The sequence below is a fragment of the Equus caballus genome, unplaced genomic scaffold (genome assembly GCF_041296265.1).
Source record: "Equus caballus isolate H_3958 breed thoroughbred unplaced genomic scaffold, TB-T2T haplotype1-0000016, whole genome shotgun sequence".
NCBI lineage: Eukaryota > Metazoa > Chordata > Mammalia > Perissodactyla > Equidae > Equus > Equus caballus.
Window position 1 is genome coordinate 12,883,204 of NW_027222391.1, and position 21,386 is coordinate 12,904,589.

The 21,386-nt window shown below is 40.4% G+C and overlaps 1 long non-coding RNA gene across 4 annotated transcripts in view; it reads right to left on the bottom strand.

Moving 5' to 3' along the window:
* The window catches only part of LOC138922856 (uncharacterized), a 59,325-nt gene extending 39,844 nt beyond the window's left edge, over positions 1 to 19,481 (bottom strand). For 2 of the 4 annotated variants that reach the window (XR_011436022.1, XR_011436021.1), the window contains exons 1-4: positions 10,061 to 19,481; positions 8,930 to 9,098; positions 8,578 to 8,782; positions 7,969 to 8,024 (exon numbers count right to left, since the gene is read on the bottom strand). This is a non-coding gene — a long non-coding RNA (uncharacterized lncRNA). The remainder of the gene's footprint in view (positions 1 to 7,968; positions 8,025 to 8,577; positions 8,783 to 8,929; positions 9,099 to 10,060) is intronic. The other 2 variants (XR_011436020.1, XR_011436019.1) reach the window with 2 other exon arrangements.
* Positions 19,482 to 21,386: the final 1,905 nt, after the last annotated feature.

Sequence of the window (21,386 nt, forward strand, 5' to 3'; positions counted from 1 at the left end):
TGGTTTCCCAAAACACTGGAATTGATTTTTCCCTGAGTCTCTCCATAGTTGTAGATTCTGATAATCACAGAATATAGAGAAGGAAGAAACTTGGTGTTCCTTCTAACTGCCTCATTTCACAAACCAAGAAATTGAGGATCAGAGACATGAGGTCATTAAAGTCATCCAGTTACTTAGTTGCTTACTTCGACTAGGGTGGTTTCAGAAAGGATGCAGAAAAGTACAAGTATTTGAGAGCTAGTTAGGGACTGTATTAATCAACACTGTAATAATCAGCTCTGTGTCCTTGGATGCTGCGACAGCTGGGGGTCCACTGCTGCAGCTGACAAATAAAGTGTGAGGAAGAAACAAAAACTGAGGGAGTCCATCGCCACTAGACCTGCCTTATAAGAAATGTCAAAAAGAGCTCTCCTGTCTGAAATGAAAAGGCAAAGGATACAAAGCTTTAAACAAGTTGATAAATAGATAAAATCAGAAAACTGCAACTCTGTATCAGAACATGTTAGTAAACAATTATGATGCAAAGGTTAAAGGGAAAGAAAGCATTAAAAATAACATTAACCGTTCCAATTTGGTAACAAATTCACAATACAGAAAGAAAGAATTTTGACAACAAAAATAGCAAGGGAAGAAGAAAAGGACAGAACTTGCCTAGTCAAATGAAGCAAAAATGCCATCAGCAGAAAAAGAACTATCTCATCTGTGAGACCTTTTATACAAACCTCATGGTAACCACAAAACAAAAATTAAGGCAGAGTCACGAAACATAAAAAAAGAGGAAACTGAAAAACACATCACCAAAAACCGTCAAGCTGAAATTGTAGTGAGAAACACAAGGAAAAAGAAACAAAGGAAATATAGAGCAACCATAAAACAAAAGATAAAATGGCAATAGTAAGTCCCTATATATCCATAATCATCCTAAATGTAAATGGATTGAATGCACCAATGAAAAGACAGAGAGGCTGGACAGGTTAAGAAAAAGACCCAAAAATGTGCTGCCTCCAGGAGACCCATCTCAGCTCTAAAGAAAAACATAGGCTCAGAGTGAAGGGGTGGAAGATGATACTCCGACCAAATGACAACCAAAAGAAAGTGAGTGTAGCCATAATTCTATCAGACGAAATAGACTGCAAGCCAAAAAAGACAAGAGACAAAGATGGGCATTATATAATGATAAAGGGGATAATCCATCAAGAAGACATAACATTTATTAATATATATGCACCTAACGTAGAAGCACCAAAGTCTATAAAACAACTATTAACAGATCTAAAGGGAGAAACTGACAGCAACACCATAAGAGTAGGGAACTTTAATACCCCACTTACATCAATGGATAGGTCTTCTAGAGAGAAAAATCAACAAAGAAACGTTGATCTTCAATGAAACACTAGACCAGATGAATTGAACAGATACATATATAATATTCAATCCAAAAGCAGCAGGATATACATTTTCTCTCAAGTACACATGAAACATTCTCAAAGATCCACTGTTTGTTGGGAAACAAAACAACTCCCAATAAACTTAAGAAGACTGAAAAGATATCAAGCATCTTTTCCAACCACAATGGTATGAAACTAGAAATCAACCACAAGGAGAAAGCTGGAAAAGTCACAAATATGTGGAGCCTAAACAACGTGCTATTCATTAACTATTGGAACAACAACAAAATTAAAGGAGAAATGGAAAAATATCTGGAGGCAAATGAAAAGGAAAATACAGTGTACCAAAATCTATTGGATACAGCAAAAGCAGTACTAAGAGGGAAGTTCCTAGCAACACAGGCCTACCTTGTGAGACAGGAAAAATCTCAAATAAACAATCTAACAATACATCCAACAGAATCAGAAAAGAAGAAAAATGAAGAGCCCAAAGTCAGGAGAACAAAGGAACTACTAGAAATCAGAGCTGAAATAAATGACATGGAGAGTAAAAAGAAAATAGAAAAGATCAGCGAAACTAAGAGCTAGTTCTTTGAAAGTATAAACAAAATTGACAAACCTTTAGGTAGAATAAGACAAAAAGAGAGAAGCCTCAAATAAATAAAATCAGAGAAGAAATCACAAGCAATATAACAGAAATACAAAGGATTACAACAGTATTCTTTATCAATGTTATAAACTACATTAACAAAATGAAGAATAAAAATCACATGATCATCTCAACAGACGCAGAGAAAGAATTTGACAAGATTCACCACATATTTATGATAATAACTCTCAATAAAATAATTATAGAAGGAAAGTACCTCAACATAATAAAGGCCATATATGACAAACCAACAGCTAACATTATACTCAATGGTGTAAACTGATAGCTATCCCTCTAAGAGCAGGAACAAGACAAGGATGCCCACGCTCACCCTTCTTAGTCCTAGCCAGAGCAATCAAGTAAGAAAAATAAATAAAACATATTCAAACTGGAAAGGAAGAAGTAAAACTGTCACTACTTGTGGATGATGAGATTTTACATATAGAAAACGCTAAAGAATCCATCAAAAAACTAAAAACAAACGAGCAGAAATAAAAAATCAAGAATACAATCCTATTTACAATCACAAAAAGAATTAAGTGGGTAGGAATAAATTTAACCAATGAGGTGAAAGACCTATACACTGAAGACTATAAGACATTGTTGAAAGAAATTAAAGAAGACATAAAGAAACAGAAGGATATTCTGTGCTCATGGATTAGAAGAATCAACATAGTGAAAAAGTCCATGTTACTTAAAGCAATCTGCAGATTCAATGCAATCCCTATCAAAACCCCAATGACATTTTTCACAGAAATAGAAAGAAGAATTCTAAAATTTACTGGAAACAACAAAAGTCCCCAAAGAGCCACAGCACTCCAGAGAAAAAAGAACAAAGGTGGAGGCATCACATTCCCTAATTTCAAAGTATACTACAAAGCTGTATTAATCAAAACAGCACGATACTGGCAGAAAAGCAGACACAGATCAATGGAACAGAATTGATAGCCAAGAAATAAACCCATACATTTAGGAACAGCCAATTTTCAACAAAGGAGCTAAGAACATACAATGGAGAAGGGAAAGTCTCTTCAATAAACACTGTTGGGAAAACGGACAGCCGCACACAAAAGAATGAAAGTAGACCATTATCTTACACCATGCACAAAAATTAACTCAAAATGGATTAAAGACTTGAATGTAATACCTGAAACCATAAAACTCCAAAGAAGAAAACATAGGCAGTAAGCTCTTTGCTATCATTCTTAGCAGTGTCTTTTTGAATATGTCTCCTCAGGAAAGGGAAACAAAAGAAAAAATAAGCTAATGGGACTACATCAAACTAAAAAGCGTCTGTATGGCTAAGGAAACATCAATACAATGAAAAGACAACCTAGCAATTGGAAGAAGATATCTGCGAATCATTTATCCAATAAGGGGTTGCTATCCAAAATATATAAAGAACTCAACAACAAAAGAACAAACTTAGTCAAGAAATGGGCAGAGGATTTGAACAGACATTTTCCCAAAGATATACAGATGGCCAACAGGCACATGAAAAGATGTTCAACATCACTAATTATTAGATAAATACAAATCAAAACCACAATGAGATATCACCTCATGCCCATCAGAATGGCTATTACTAAAAAGACAAGAAATAAGAAGTGTTGGAGAGGGGCCAGTGCCATGGCCGAGTGGTTAAGTTCGTGTGCGCTACTCACTTCAGCAGCCCAGGGTCTTGCCGGTTTGGATCCTGGGCCTGGACACGGCACCACTCATCAAGCCATGCTGAGGTGGCATCCCACACAGCACAGCCAGGATATACAACTAGAATATACAACTATGTACTGGGAGGGTTTTGGGAGAACAAGAAGGAAAAAAAGATAGACAACAGATGTTAGCTCAGGTGCCAATCTTTACAAAGAAAACAGAACTGTTGGAGAGGATGTGGAGAAAAGGGAGCCCTCATACACTGCTGGTGGGAATGTAAATTGGTGCAGCCACTGTGGAAAATAGTACAGAGATTCCTCAAAAACTTAAAAATAGAATGACCAGGCATGACATCAGCATCACGGCGGAGTGAGCTCTTCCCTTAGACTCTCCTCCCTAAGAAAGAATGAAAAGGACATTCATAAACCAACAGAGGACAGGCACACAACACAAAAGACATCTGAGAGACCCATGCAGCCAAATGCCTGAAGGTGGAGGTGCTGGACCCCCCAGGAGGAAGGAGGAGGAAGTAAGGGGATCTCCTCTCCCTCCCCAGCAATGACCTAGGGCACAGGACCATGCACAGCTCTGAGAAAAGAGGGGCCTGGGGGGAGACTCTGTAGGAATGCCTTCGCTCTCCAAGTTCCCTCACATCCCATAGGAAAGCTCCACAGAGGAGGCTAAGCTATTGTGGGGTTGTCTTCATGAAGCCAGCACGCCAGGAGGACAGACAGCGAGGGCAAACAGAGAACACCCACGGGATGGCACATGCAAAAGAAGTGCCCCTCCCCCTGCTGGGCTCACAAGCTCAGCCAGTCAGCCAGGGCAAGGGACCCCGTCTAGAGTGCCCGTGCGTACATTAGCAAAGCAGCAGCTACAAGCAGGCAATCGCAGATGGGTCCTGTCAGCATAGATTCCAAAGGACAAGCACAGACACCAGGGATCACAGCAGGCTCAGAATACACAGCTCCTGAACCTCCTCCAGTGGTGGCAGGTGGAATCTGCAACCAGATACTATCTATGTGAAGGCACAAACCAACCCCATCAAATAGTATGAAGAAATATATTAATAGTCCAGACCAGAAGGAAAATGAAAAGCACCTAGAAATCAATCCTGAAGGCACACAAATTTACAATGTAAACGACAGAGAATTCAAAATAGCTAACATTAAAAAACTCAACGAGTTACAAGAAAATTCAGATAGTTCAATTAAATCAGGAATAAAATTAATAAACAGAGGGAATACGTCACAAAAGAGATTGACCCTACAAAGAGAAACCAATCAGAAATGTTGGAGATGAAAAACACAATGAGATAAAGAAAAATCTGGATACCCTGAATTACAGAGCTGACGTTATGGAAGACGGAATTAGCAATCTGGAGGACCGAAATATAGAAAGGCTTCAGATGGAGGAGGAGAGAGAATTAAGACTAAAAAGAACCGAAGAAATTCTCTGAGAAATATCTGATTCAATTAGGAAATGCAACATAAAAACTACGGGTATTATAGAGGGAGAAGGGAGGGAGAAAGGAGCAGAAAGTCTGTTCAAACCTGGAAAAGGAGCTGGAATTACAAGTAAAAGACGCTAACAGAACTTCTGATTACATCAATGTAAAAAGACCTACTCCAAGGCATAGAGTAGTAAAACTGGCAAAAGTCAGTGACAAAGAAGAAATATTTTTAAAGGCAGCAAGGCAGAAGAAAATAACTTACAAAGACCATATCAAACTTTCAGGAGATTTCTCAGCACAATCTTTACAGGCTACGAGAAGGTAGAATGAGATATTCAAAATTCTGAAAGACAAAAACCTTCAGCCGAGAATACTCTATCCAGGGAAAAATATCCTACAGATATGGTGGAGAAATACAAACCTTCCCACATAAACAAAAGCTGAGGTAGTTCATCGCCACAAGACACCCCAAACAGGAAATGCTCAAGAAGACCTTCATACCTGAAAAAGAAAAAAAAGAGTTCACAAAGCCTTGAGCAAGGAGATAAATAGGCAGCCAAAGTCAGAAAATTGCAGCTCTCTACCAGAAGAGGTTAGCAAAAACTTAATTATGACATGAAAGGTAAAGGGAAGGAAAACATCAAAAATAACTATAATCTTGTGATTTTAACCACAAAATCACAACACAAAACAGAATGTGTTATGACCAACAAATCAGAGGAAGAGGAAAGGGATGGAACTGGCTTAGACCAAGGAAATAAGAGGCTATCAGAAAATGGTATATCTCATCTACGAGATTTTTTATACAAACCTGATGGTAACCACTAAACAAATAATCAGAACAGAGACACAAATGATACAGAAAAAAAGAAAACTGAGGGGCTGTCCCAGTGGCATAATGGTTAAGTTCACATGCTCTGCTTCAGCCACCCAGGGTTTGCAGCTTCAGGTCCCAGGCACAGACCTATGCATCTCTCATCAAGCCCTGCTGTGCTGGCATCCCACATACAAAAAACAGAGGAAGATTGCCACAGATGTTAGCTCAGCAACAATCTTCCTCAAGCTAAAAAAGAGGAAGATTGCTTACAGGTGTTAGCTCAGGGCCAGTCTTCCTCACACACAAAAAAGAGAAAACTGAGAAAACCATCATAGAGAACTACCAAACTGAACTGGCAGTCCAAAATACACAAGACAAGAAACAAGGGAAATACAGAGCTGCAAAACAAGTGATAAAATGGCAGCGTTAAGCCCTTATATATAAATAATCACTCTAAATGTAAATGGATTGAATTATCCAATCAAAAGACAGAGTGGTGGGATGGATTGAAAAACAAGACTCATCAATATGCTGCCTCCAGGAAACACTCTTAGCTCTAAAGACAAACACAGGCTCAGAGTGAAGGGACGGAAGATGATACTCTAAGCTAATGGCAAACAAAAGAATCAGTTATTGCAATACTTATATCAGACACAGTAGACCTCAAGATAAAAAAGGCAATGAGAGACAAAGAGGGGCAGTATATAATGGTAAAAGGGACACTCCAACAAGAAGACATAACACTTATAAATATACGTGTACCCAACAAAGGAGTACCAAAGTACATAAAGCAACTATTAACAGACCTAAAAAGAGATATTAACAACAACATAATAATAGCAGGGGGCCCCAACAGTCTACTTACATCGATGGATAGATCATCCAGACAGAAAGTTAACAAGGAAATAGTGGAATTAAATGGAAAACTAGACGAGATGGACTATATAATAGATATATATGGAACATTCTGTCCAAAAATAGCAGAATACACATTCTTCTCAAGTGCACATGGAGCATTCTAAGGACAGACCATATGTTTCGAAACAAGATAGGCCTCAATAAATTTAAGAAGATTGAAATCACATCAAGCATCTTTTCTGACCAAAATGCTATGAGACTAGAAATCAGCTACAGGAAAAAAGCTGGGAAAGTGACAAATATGTGGACACTAAACAACATGCTACTGAACAACCAATGGATCATTGAAGAAATTAAAAGAGAAATCAAAAAATATCTGGAGACAAATGAAAATGAAAATACACCATACCAACTCATATGGGATGCAGAAAAAGTTGTCCTATGAGGGAAATTCATAGCAATACAGGCCCAGCTTAAAAAAACAAGAAAGATCTAAAATAAGCAATCTTAAAATACAGTTAGAAAATGGAGAACCAACAAAGGCCCAAAGTCAGCCGAAGGAGGGAAATAATAAAAATCAGAGCAGAAATAAATGAAATTGAAACCAAAAAAGAAAAAAGAACAGTAGAAAAGATCAGTGAAACAAAGCGCTGGTTCTTTGAGAAGATATGCAAAATTGACAAACCCTTAGCCTGACTCTCTAAGAAAAAAAGAGAGAAGGCTCAAATAAATAAAATTAGAAATGAAAGAGGAGAAATTACAACAGATACCACAGAAATATAAAGGATTATAAGAGAATACTATGAAAAACTATATAGCAACAAACTGGACAATCCAGAAGAAACAGATAAATTCTAAGACTCATACAACTTCCCAAAACTGAATCAAGAAGAAACAGAGAATCTGAATAGCCCAATCACAAGTAAAGAGATTGAAACAGGTAGCTTAGTGGGAAACTACTTACCCTGACAAGGTTACCCACTCAAAGCTAACAGCCAACATCACAATTAATAGTAAAACACGCTATATTTTTCCTCAAGACTGACTTGATTTCTACTATTTCAACTTCTCCTTTTCCTTTAATGCATGGATCCTGCTAAACCTTATAAATCCATTACAATATAAAGTGGGGAATGAATAAAGAGCTCACCTGAGGGATGTTCACTCTCTGTGGCTCCTGGGCGAGTACAGAGGACTGTGGTTCAGCTGAGGGGACAGAAAGAAGACAGGGGTCCTGAGATTTAGCTGTCTTACAGCTCTTAGATTCACCTCCTCAAATCTCAGCACCCCAGTTGGGGATCATCCTCCCCATAGGCACAGGGCCCTCTGGGCCTTGAAAAGGCACAAGAAGGATCATGGACAGGCAGCAACACCTGTCTTTGTGTGATTCTGAAATGACCATGGAGCTGAAATCTGCAGTTTTTTACTGAGTGAACATAAACTTTACTCGATTGATTTAACAATAACGCATGCGTCCTTCTGGATAACAGAAAGAAATAAAAACAACCGATCAGTTGAATTAAAGGACGCCAAACGACAAGACACTATTCCTTCATTAAAGTTAACTTAGCAGAAAAATGCTCAGTATGCATCATTTATCTATTTTTCTCAGTAATATTATTCAACCCCTGGTATACACAATCCACGGAAAGCCTAGTAAAAGAGATGGGAGGATTTAAGGCAGGAATTTGTAATTGTTCATTTCAGCTGGGAAGTATTTCTCAAAAGGCCCTTTCGATAGATGCTTTTGGTAACTTACCTGTGAGAGAGTGAACTGTCACAAACTGCGTTTCCCTGGACAAGTCACTGAAATTTTCAGGCCCAATGTCTTTAAATCTTTCAAAAGAGTTAGAAGTAGGTGACCTTGGAAAACTCTTCACAGATCATCATTCTTGGATCCTGTGACATCAGGATAACGTCACTAATGTCACATGTGGTGGTGGACATGTGTGACAGCAGCGCATCTGTAAATAGCAGGGGCCATTTAAGGGGACTGGAGACAGAACTTCCTCCCTCTGCCTGGTTGTCCCTTACCCCCAGACCTTGCCCTCACGGCTCTCCAACAAAGCAGCCTTTCCTGAGCAGCCTGCCCCTGGGCCACCCCAGCTCACCTGTACTTCCCAGGGACGGCCCAAATGCCCCACTGTCACACAGTGTGGTGGCTCCTGAAGGTGGCATCATCAAGTCTGGTTCATTCTGGGCAGGAGGATCAAGACCTGCTTCTGATCTTGCAAATCTAGCATCTGCTCCTTTCTGGGCTCTTGTCTCTGCTCTGAAGCTCTGGAGAGAGGTCTAAGGTCAGAGGGGCGCTCTCTTCCAGGTAAGACTCCCTCACAGAGGCCCCCTGCTTCCTGCCTCACAAGGGCTGGTTTGTTTCAAGGCAACTGGGACATGGATCTGAGAAATAAATTCATCTTAGGGGCAAAAAGGCTGACTCTTAGAATTCATTATAACGTCAGACTTCAAGGACAGAAAGCCTGACAATGCAGAGGGGGCCAGGCACCTCTGTCTGACCCAAGGGACCTGAAGAGACACTAGAAATCCCAGGATACATGTGACACATGGTGGGATTCCATCCACATCCTTTCCTTTACATCCCTGGGGATGCAGGGACAGGCCATGTTCCTAAGTGCTGTGAAGGCTGTAATGCCAGTCTTGGGCAGGTGTGACATCAGACAAAGCCTGAGACTGAAGCCAAGCACACCTGCCCTCGAATCCAAATTCCCTGGCTGGGAGCTCCTGACTCGAGCACATCGGGCCACCGACCCGAGCCTCGGTTTCTGGTGAAGTGGTTGTCAGGGTACATTAAACTATCCAGTAAAAAAACAAAGCGTCCTCTAACTATAACAGCAGTTGTCACTTACTTAAGGCTTCCTACCTGGCACTTGTCTAAAATAGTGATCTATGTTTCCAAACGTCGCCGTGAAACAATCATTATTAATATTTATAGATGAGAACCCTGACTCTCGCCCAGGTTCCTTCTGTCGCCCCTGCTAACAGGTGACAGAGCTGGCACTGACCGGGCCTGTAGTGCTCCAGAGCTCGGGCTCCACCGCAGACCCACGGTCACCGTCCGCCTGATAAACGCACTCCTCCCTCCCGCACCCACCGCCGCCGACATGGGCTTCTCTCCGGTCGGGCTGCAGGCGGGCTGGTCACACGATCCTCGGGCATCCCGGACCGCCCCGAACACCTGCGCCCCCCGGCAGCCCGAGGGCCGGGGTCTCCCCCATCGGCCTTACCCGCTCTGACGGCCCGCCCGGGTTTATACACCGCCGCGGGGGGCGACGAGGTCCCAGACACTTCCTGCTCCCATCCCCAAGCACAGGCACACCCTTCCCAGCTAGTCCCTCGCCCTCGGTGCGCACCCTGCATTTTCCGAGCACACCCCAAAGTTCCCCAACGGTTCTCTGGAGTCCTGAGAAGACAAACGAGGAGGCTACGGCTGCACATGCGCAGAAGGAGCGTGGCGTCCCGTTCCCGGAGTCCAGGCGGTGAACCTCACCTATTTAAAACTACATTTCCCATAGGCCTCCGCGTCTACATTTCAAGTCACTTTTGGCCTTTCCGCGAAAGCGGGAGGACGGTGTTCTTAAATCTCTCCTGCCCAGGGTCCTCCGAGCCCGAAGAGGTTAAGGGTTAAGCCTGAACTCTGCTGTCAAATGCAAAGGGTAGTCCGCTATTGGCTCCCGATTAAAATAGCATTTTTTTCATAAGTCATTTGGAGGTAATTGGGGAAATTTGAATACGGATTGGATATGGAAAATATTAAAATATTACTTAGATGGTGTGAAAAAAATTTGGAGTTAGGTAGGAAAATTGACTTTGTAAAAAGAAAAAGACATGACGACTGAAGTAGTTAAATTATATAGCTGTAAAATTATAATTTTACAATTTTTCAACCTGGGACCTCCACCCTGTTCCTTTACAGCCGCCGGACCCACCAACCCCTGAGCCCCATCCTGGCGCGCCTGGGGCCCAGTGTGCAGATTCTACTGAGGGTCTGCACAGGTGCTCCAGGGGTGGATGTTTATAGGAAATCTGTTGGGTCTTCTACATTAACATTGATTCTTGCTGAATTCTCTTATTGTTTCATAAATTTTTATGTTAAATATCTTGGATTTCCATGCACATAACGACAAGTTTGCTTGCTTTTTGCTGACGTTTATAATTCTTTGTCATTCTTTACCAAATTACAGACAAAAGCACAAGAATGCTGGTTAAACTATATTAAATCAATCATAATAGACTTTAACATAAAGATCACGAAGGAGAGAAAGTGGTCACACATATGTCGTTTAACAAACATTTATTGAAAACTGACTGTACAATCGACATCATTCTAGGTGCTGGGATAGCAACATCAAATAAAAGAGAGTAAATTCCCTACCCCCATGGAGTTTATGATCAGGCTTGTTGTGGGGCCTATTAGTCAGGGTCCCCTGAAGAAACAGGTGTCAGTTGTCAAGAAACCATGGGACACTTGAGGAGAGTCTAATAAATAGGGCTCTAAAAATGTGGGTAGGGTTAGTGAAGCATCCTGTAACTAGTGTTGGTAGAGAGTTATTATCACCCCCAGGGCTGTAGTGAGAGTAGGTAACATTATCAGAACTTAGCACAAAAGGCCACCCTTATGAGAGCTGTGGTCTTAGGAAGAGAAACATTGTGAATGCCCATTACATGGCTCAGCACGGAGAGCCAAAGGAATAAATACCCAACACCTCACTTGTTCTCTTCCCTCTGATATCCTATCCTCCGTTAAGCATTTATAAACCCCATTCAATACCTATTCTTAGAATTCCATCCGCATGTGTCTCTTCTAGACCTTTTGGTCACCAATTTTCCAGTCTTATTCTTGTTTAGCCCCCTACTACCTGTCAACTCACTGAGCTACTGGACATAAATCAGTATAAATCGAAACTCAAGTACATGTCAGTTCTTCACAAAGTGAACTAAATATACCTCCTTAAACTCTACCCACTGGGAAGATTTTTTTTTCACCACACATTTCAGAACCACCCCTAAGTGAGACTGTAATCGTAGCAGCCATAATTTCCAATGATGCCACCATACACTGTAAACCCAGTTTGAAGGAGAGTTGATGGGTATGTGGCCACAGGTCTCCCTTGGGGACTTTTGGGGAATGTTTAATTGTATATTCTTGTGACCAAGTTATGAGGAATTTTGTCAAAGGGACCCAGCCTTCCCTTTAGTCAAAGCCTCCTGTCTATAAAGTAGGATATATCAAGGATTTAGAAAGAGAATCTAAATCCCTGTTGTGGTGATTTGTGTTCGTTTTCTGCCCACAAGATCCAGAATTTCACATGTATATAGATATATATCTCAAGAAGCATCTTAGTAGAATACCCATCTATTTCATTTCAATGAACTTCATGATCAAAGAGCCACCACCACTGATCCCTTCATATCACCACAAAAGATGGCTGCACATGAGAAACACTCTAAGAGTTTCAAAAAACATTTGTCAGTATCCCATTAGAGAAAATACATATTTCATTGCTTTGAAATGCAACATGGGCTGCTCCTGAGTCCACAGGGAGTATACTCATATTGATTAATTTGAGCCTATCCAAACATAATTCATCCTTCCTAATCTAATATGGTAAGGATCCACCCCCTTATGTGCTACCTAGTTTCTGCTTTATTGGGCAAGATCTTGAGTTCCTTTTGTGTTTTTGGTTTTTTAATTTCTGGATTTCTTGCAATTTTACTCTGAACATAGCTGGTTTTTTATTCCTATTATGGGCCTGGAGCCAGTAAGGAAGTTCGGACAGGGCCTGAGGATAGTGTGTATCTCCTTCAGGGGTAACTTATACTAGGATCACCCCTTAGGATTTGGAGAGAGAGAGAGAAGTGAGACAGACACTGTCAGAATTCAGTTACTCTTCACTTCTTTTTCTAAGCTCCTCAAAGCAGTGACTTTTAGTATACCTTAAAGGCCTTAAAATTGCAGAGTGTGTGGCAGGTACAACAAACTTGAACTGTCTAATAAGCCTCAAAGCTGTGCAGAGGCAAGTGTACACCTGCCAGGCAAAGTGCACAGAGTTTAGAACATCTGTTCTGACCAAGTAGTAGTATATGTTTGACCATATCCTTCTCCTCTGATAATAACTTTGGGCTTCCTAGATGCTCGGTAAATCCATGTAAGTGAAGGAATACAATTTCTTCACCTTAATCTTGACCTCACACTGATCCATCCTCGCAGTAATTGGGGGAGGTGTACTTACCTGGCATTCACCCTCATATGGCTAGTGATCATTTTATAAAATATTGAGGAACATAATGTCCCTCTTGAAGATATTCTTGTATTCAAACCTTATCTGAGTGAGTAATTGAGGCAATCTATTGAGAGCCCCAGTATATTGGATCACTTTTCAAACTGTTCAGACACCTCCATCTGGGAACTGTTTCTCTCTACACCTGTCAATATTAGATTAGTTTTATCTTTTTAGGGTTTCATGCAAAAGGAATCATACAGTGTATTTTTGTGTGGCTTTTTTTTCACTCAGGATAATGATTTTGAGATTCATCCTATAGTTGAATACCAGCAATGAAGGAACAGCCTCACACAGGGAGAAACAACTGCTTATGAAATCAAGGGAGACTCATTGTGCCCAATGAGTTCAGCTATATGTGAATCCAAATACATGTAATCATTCCAATTTCCAGGTTCCTAGACTTTCCCAGTAAATGTCCCAAATCTCATGTAATACACCTCCTCAAATTGTGGATCTAATAGTTATTGTAATTGTTTGAAGAAATAATGTCCAAAACTTCCCAAAGTTGATGAAACAATGTTAATTTACACATCCAAGAAGCTTACTGAACTCCAAGTAGGATAAATACAAAGATATAGTTTTACCTAGACACATCATAGTCAAACTGTTGGAAGCCACACACAAAGAGAAAATCTTAAGAAAGAGAAAAACAACTGAACATGTACAGGAGAGCATCAACATAAATAATATCTAACTGCTCATCAGAGAAAATAGACCCTAGAAGGCAGTGAAATGGCATATTCAAAATACTGAAAGAAAAAATGGTAACGAAGAATTTTTTTATCCAGCAAGACTATCCACTAATTATAAAGGTGAAATAAGGACATTCTTAAATTTAAAAGGACTGGAAGAATTTCTTGATATCAGAACTGAATTGTGAGAAATACTAAAGGAAATTCTTTGGGCTGGAAGAAAATGACATCAGACAGTACCTCGAATCAGCTGGAAGAAATTAAGAGAGCCAGAAGTAATAAATTTCTGGGTTTTAAAAAAAAGAATCTATAAATATATTTTCTCATTTCTTCTGTTAAATTCTTTAAAAGACATGAGATTGTACAAAGAAATAACTGTAACATTCTAGTATTGGTTTTGTAACATATATAGATATAATATATATAAAAACAAGAGCACAAGAGGGGAAAGTAACAGAGTTACATTGGAGGAAACATTCTATATTTCATAGGAATTAAGTTAATATTCGTTTGAAATAGACCATAGTCAGTTAAAATGCATATTGGAATCCCTACCACAGACACTAGGAAAATAGCTCAAAAACAGTAAAAAATATTCAATAGAGGAATTAAAATGATATACTGAAAGATTTATTTAGCACAAAAGAAGTTAATAAAGGAAGGACAGAGAACAAAAAAGCCTGAAGACAAAGAAAACAAATAGCAAAATGGCAAATGTAACTCTGATCCTATCAATAACTGCACTAAATGTGAATGGTCTAAAAAAAACAATTAGAAGACAGAGATTGGGAAAATGAATAATAAAGCAAGATCCAACTATACGTGATCTACAAAAGACACATCTTAGATTCAAAGACAAACAGAAGTTGAAACTAGAAGGATGGAAAAGACACATCACACAAATAGTTACCAAAAGATTGCTGGAGGGTTGTGTTAATACTGGACAATGTAGATTTTAAAACAAGAAATATTATTAGAAGCAAAGAGGGACATATCCAAATGACAAAATGTCATTAAATCAGAAAGATATAAAAATTATCAATGCTTACAAATGTAACAACAGAGCTTCAAGATACGTGAAGTAAAATTTGACGGAAACGAAAGGAGAAAGAGACAATTCAACAATACTTGGAAATTTCAACTGCCTCCTGTCCATAATGGATTAAAAAGAGGAAAGACAATCAGCAAGGTTATACAAGACTTGAACAGCACTATCAACCAAATTAAATTAAGTGACGTGTATAGATCACTGCACTCAATGACTACAAAACACACATTCTTTTCAATACCACATGGAACATGCTCCAGGATAGACCGTGTACTCAGCCATAAAATAAATTCAACAGATTTAGCAAGAATGAAATTATATAAAATATGTTCTCCAACCACAATGGAATGTGAGCTATCAAGAATGGAATATATCTGGGATATCCACAAACATTTGGAACTTAAATGACACCCATCTGAATAACATATGAGTCAAAGAATAAATTGGGAACAAAATTTGAAAGTACTTTGAAGTGAATGAAAATTTAAAAAATAGAATATCAAAGTCTATGGGATGTGCCTAAAGCAGTACTTAGAGAGAAATTTAGAGTATTAAACACCTATAGTGGAAGAGAGGAAAGTCTCAAATCAATAATTTAAGTTCCTACCCTAAGAAAGGAAAGAAAGGAAAATAAACCAAACTGAAAACAAGCAAAAGAAAGGAAATACAAAAGATTAGAACACATGTCTGTGAAATACAAAACACAAACATCAATAAAACCAGAAATTGGCTGTTTACCACATAAAGTTGACAATCCCTTAGCTAGCATCCCCAAGGAAGAGAGAAGATAGAATTTACCAAAATCAGAAATTAGAAAGGGACACCCACAGAGAAATTAAAGGATTATAAGAGAATATTATGAACAACTTTATGCCACAAATTAGACAATTTATAAGATATTGGCAAATTCTTAGATCCAAATTTCCAAAACTGACTCAAAGAGAAATAGAAAATCTCCATAGATCTGTAACAAACAAGAAAATTAAATTACTAATTAAAACCCTTTCAGGGAAGAAAAGCCCAGATTCAGATGACTCAACTGGTGAATTCCATTGACTATTAATGGAGAAAATAATCCCAATCTCCCACCATCTATTTCAGAAAATATTAGAAGGAGAGAGCTGGTCTCACATCATTCTATTAGGCCAGAGTCACCTTAATTTCAATGGCAAGTGAAGACATCACATGCAAAGACAAGACCACTATCCCTCATGAATATAAATGAAAAAGCCTTAACGATGTGTTAGTGAGTGATGTCACCAAGATGGGGGAGTAGGAGATGTTAGCCTCTGTCCTCCCAGAAAGATCAACAATTAGACTGCTACCTATCCATGATCAAAAAGAGTTCTGGGAGAGCTCTAAAGCCCTCTTAAGAAACTTTAGCAACATAGCGGAACAAAAAATGTGAGAATAACCACACATAAAGAGAAAGAAGAACAGCTTCATTTTGCCTGCATCACCCCGTCCTTTAAGCTGGCATTACTCAGTGCTAAGAGGGAACTCCTCAGCTAGAAAGAGCTCTCCTTTCAGGGAAAGAGAGAGCAGAGTGAACGACCGGCGTCCCAGCCTTTCAGGGCACACAGGAAGTACCCACTTTGGTTTCCCCCCACCCAGAGACTGGCAAAGCAGAAAGATATAGAGATGGCTAGGGACAGGGAAGAAGAGCAGGGTTTACCAATATCGGGCACACAGCAGTAAAGACCACAGCTGTGTGACCTGTTCTATAGATAACCCCAACGTGGAAGGGCAAGGGGAACAGTGCACTAAGAGAGATACACAGCTCTGTGGGAGCAGGGGAGGAGCAGTCTCTGAACACGTTCCAGGAAAGGGGTCACCTTCCATGCCAAGATGAACTTTGCATGAATAAAGATTTAAGTGAGGACAGACTGAGAAGAGTGAAGAGGGGAATGGGGTGTCGACCAAATTTCATCCACCTGCAATTTTACCTACTCAAATTTTATCTACCACGGCAAGAAGTTAGTGTCTAATATTTTAAAATTACTTTTAAATACAAGTATTCGTACTAGTTATATAAATGGAGGTAAACACAAGAACAGCTAGGATAGAAATGGCTCAAGTGGTTTCCATGGGGAATGGAACTGGGGGGATAGAAAGGACTGGGGTTGTAAGGTTGGGGAGGGCCTGTCACGGTCCTTTATAAAGCCTTCAGTACTATTTGATTTTAAAGGCACAAGTATGGATTCCTTAGATAAATATTAATTTTTAAGTGAGCTTTAAAGAATGAGTAAGGTTTCTACAAGGAGAAACTTGTAGTTTCTCAGTTTACTTTTCCTGCCACTCTAGTGCCTACGACCACAGGGCGTGGGAAAGCCCTGGCCCCGGCTTCAGAGTGGCTGTGGCTTCACGGGAACATGGATGATCTGTCCCTGTGGTACCACAGCATCACGTCTGCCTGCGATCCTGCTCTAAACCAGCAGCCTCTGATACTGCCAGAATCCCAGCATCATCCCCGCTGGCAGTTCTTCGTGCCAGGCCCCACCCACTGGACCAGACTCCTGAAATGCTGAAATGGACCTGAATCCCTACTTTCTCCATCCCTAGTTCAGCCTCTTCTTTTTATACGTGGCCCACGTCAGCCTCTGGACAGCATCCACGATGCACTGATGGTCTCCCACCAGAACTCATTTGTACATTTCTGCCTGTTCCTCCTTCACCCGCTCTCTTCCTGCAGAATGGCTTGGCTGCTCCTTGGAGCTCATGCAGGATCGATGTATCACTTAGAGCAGCTCTAAGGAAACATCTGGTGAGGGGGAAACAGGACTCACTCCAGGCAATTACCAGACGTAGGAGGTACTGCCGATTTCCACAACCAAATAATGCACTGCACCAAGCTCCAAGGCAGGAAAGGGCAGAGATCCTAGAGCCAGGCTGCTGAGGTTGGAATCCCTATAATACCACTTACCAGCTGTGTGATTTGGGGCTCTTGATTGAACCTCTCTCTGTCTCAATTTTCTAATCTGTAAAATGGGGCTACTAATGGATCATGGAGGATCCAAGCCGAAGATACTGAAATTGGTTAAGAGGTTCTTGCATTAATCCAGACAAAAGACAATAAGGGTCTGAACTGAGGCAGTGACAGGGAGGATGAAGCTGAGGAGACCGAATTAGAAAGTTATTTCGGAGGCTGAATGGCACAATTTGGTACCAAGTGACCATGGGGGATCAGGCACCAGAAGAAGGGGACAGGTAGGAGGAGAGAGAAACCATTTAAGTGTAGCTTCTAATTTTTTTATGAGGGTAGCTGAGTAAATGTGGATGCTATTAACATTGACAGTTCACAAAAGAGACTCATATTTGCTGTGTGTGTGGCAGGGAGGGGCATATTCCAGAGAGTTCTGTTGTAATGATGACGTATCTCCTTTCATTTTCATCACCACACTGTGGTTCCGATCCTCAGATGATGAAAGTGTGTCTGCAGCCTGACATTTGTTACCTCACTTAATCCTCACACGAGCCCCATGAGGTAAACGTGCTGCTATTATCTCTGTGACGTAACAGGGTACTTGAGTCTCAGAGAGGTAAAGCAACCTGCCCAAGATCACACAGCACCTTGGCTGGGATTTAAATCCAAGAGGATTGGACTCCTTGAGCTATCAGCCTTCCAGTATTGCACATTGCCTCTCAAATACACTCTTCCAGAGAGGCGTCCTAGATATTTTCATCTGTGCAGTCCTCCTGCATGAAATAGTTCAGATTCTTCTACCTAATTTTCATTTGAAACTCTCCTTGTATACTCTAGAATTTGTCCCAGCTGGTGAAAAGGTGTCTTACCATATTATATACTTGTCACAGCTGCTCTATAAACCTGCATGTGTGCACTGTGTTGGCACGGTGTGGTTTCTGTGTCTAATTACAGTGTTGAAAGCTACTACATGCACAGATAGATATGTATATAGAGATTAGGAACACAGAGCGGTTCCCCTTTCACATAAAAGTGCATGTGCTGTAGAGGAAGAATAGCATATTTTTAACTCTTGAGCACTATTTGCTTAGCTGATAGCTAAGTGAAATGAGGGGGTGTTAGAAAGCTGTGAATAATGTTCAATATGAATATTATAGGTTACCTGGGAAAAAGGGGTTTTACAGTATAAAATGATACTGCCAAAATCCAGCAAAAGGCTTAAAAGTCCAAACCACTCTAAACATTGATTTGACTCAATCGTGCCATTTAGAACATTCCATTTCCCCAGAAAGAAGTCATTCCTGAGAAAAACTGTGCAAATGGAATGTAAGAAGGAGAGAGAAGAAAAAGTAAGATTGCAGATCCACAATGAACAGCGTCCACTTTCACCTTTTGGGAAATTTATTTCTACCCCTCAAAAAAAGAGAGCCGCAAATAATGGTTTTCCCGATGAAACCACCCCAGCTGGATCATGCTAAAAAGCTTTCAGGAGGGAAGCAGTAAGTAAATTCAACTGTTCAGATGCATTTGGAAGTCATCCTAAAGCAGCAGCCCCAGTAATCGCTGCGCCATCAACAACTAAAAGGATCCAGACTATTAGATGTGGACAACAGAGAAATAATGGATGCTAAAGAGGTCGGAAACAGAAATGATGGCATTCACCCACTACATAGCTTCAAAGCGGATGACGGGAAAATGGAGGCTCCATTTTCTAACTACTGAACTATTAAAACACACACACACACACACACACACACACAGACTGATAAATGCCAGTATCAGTTTTATCACGTAGGTGGTTAAACAGTCACTTTCTTCTTCAATATTTTGAAATATACAAGGACTTTGGTCTTCTACTAATTTCAGAGTTGAAGAGGCAGGACGGCTTCCTTCTCTGCCAACGTGCAGACTGGGAAGATGTGATGCTGGGGCACCCAAGGTTCCAGAACCTTGGAGGCAGGATGCTGGAACATAAGGCAGGCAGGGACGCACAAAATGTCTATCCATGAGCTTAAAGAATTGTTGGATAAGAACCAGTTCTGCTTCTCCAGCCAAGCTTTCGCTACTTGCCAAGAACATTATGCTTTGGTAGCCCAGTGATTCTTGCAGTAAGGACCCACGAAGTCTGCTTACATCAGAATCAGCTGCATCCCTTGTTGAAATGCAGATGCCCAGGCCCCAACCTACTGAAGCAGAATCTGTTGAGGTGGGGCAAAGATTCTCATGCCACTGTCCTTGAGACTTAGCAAGGTAATTAATGTGACCAGATGTCCTGGTTTGACTGGGACAATCCGAAATTCCAAGATCTTCGAAGTATTATGATATAGACTAGGGGTCCACAAACTACAGCCCATGGACCAAATTTGGCTGCCGTTTGTTTTTGTAAATGGGTTTCAATTGGAACACAGTCATGTTCGTTCATTTTTGTCTTTGGCTGTTTTGACCCTACAACAGCAAAGGTGGATAGTTGCCACAGAGACTGTATGGCAGGCAAAGTCTAAAATATTTACTATCTGGCACTTTACAAAAAAAGCTGGTTCACTCCCAATGTAGACCAAAGGTTTTCAACCATTTCTGCACATCAAAATCATGTAGGGATTTTTATAACACCACTTCCCCAGACCTAGTCCCAGAGTTTCTGAATCAATTGGCCTGGGGTAGGACTGGATATAGCTATCATTTAAAAGCCTGTTCAGGTGATTCTAATGCCTGGCCAGGAAGAGGCCAATTGCTCTAAGGGAGACTGCACATACTTTGGAACCAGGCTGAAAAGACTCTGCTCCATAACCCCTCCCTTCGTAATCCGGCTGAGTGTCCTTGGGCAGCCCGTGTAACTTGCATGAGTCTCAACTGCTTTATCTGTAAAACAGAGCTACCAATAGTCACTTTGTTGGGCGAGGTATTAGGAAGATGAGAGACTATATACGCACACCTCCCGAGACAGGGCTTAGCATCCTGTGAGACTAAATAAATGGTACTGGCGGTGATGAGGAGGATGATAATGATGATAACCATGATAAAGGGTAATGCCTATGGCTTCAATAATGCAATTGGATATACATTCATTAAGCACTGTCTGTGTGCTCTGGAAGGGGAAACCTTGATAAATAAGATGTGATGACCACCTGAAGGAGCTCACAGTCAAGTAAAACAAACAGGCACGTAAGATAGTGACAGCAAGAGAAAAGAAAAACGGGCCAAGAAGATGGAAAAACGAGTCACAAGAGAAACTAAATTCTAATAAATATAGACAAACATGTAAACTTCAGCAATAATCAGGGAAATGAAAAACAAAACTCGAAGGAGACATTTTCTCCCAGCAAATAGGCAAATATTAAAAATATCCCACCTTCACAGAAGCATAATTTTTACAGGCTTTTTAAAGGGTGAATTGACAGGTTAAAATCTGCACACTTTTCAAATCCTCTATTTCCCTTCTAGGTATGTAGTCTGGAGAAACACATATGCTCTAACAGACCTGTGTAGGAACTTTCACTGTGGCATGGCTGCAGCAATGTGAACCATCTAAATACCCATAAGATGGGGAATGGCCAACTAAATCTTCATGCCTTCATTCTATCTAATTCAATGCTAAATTATTTTTTA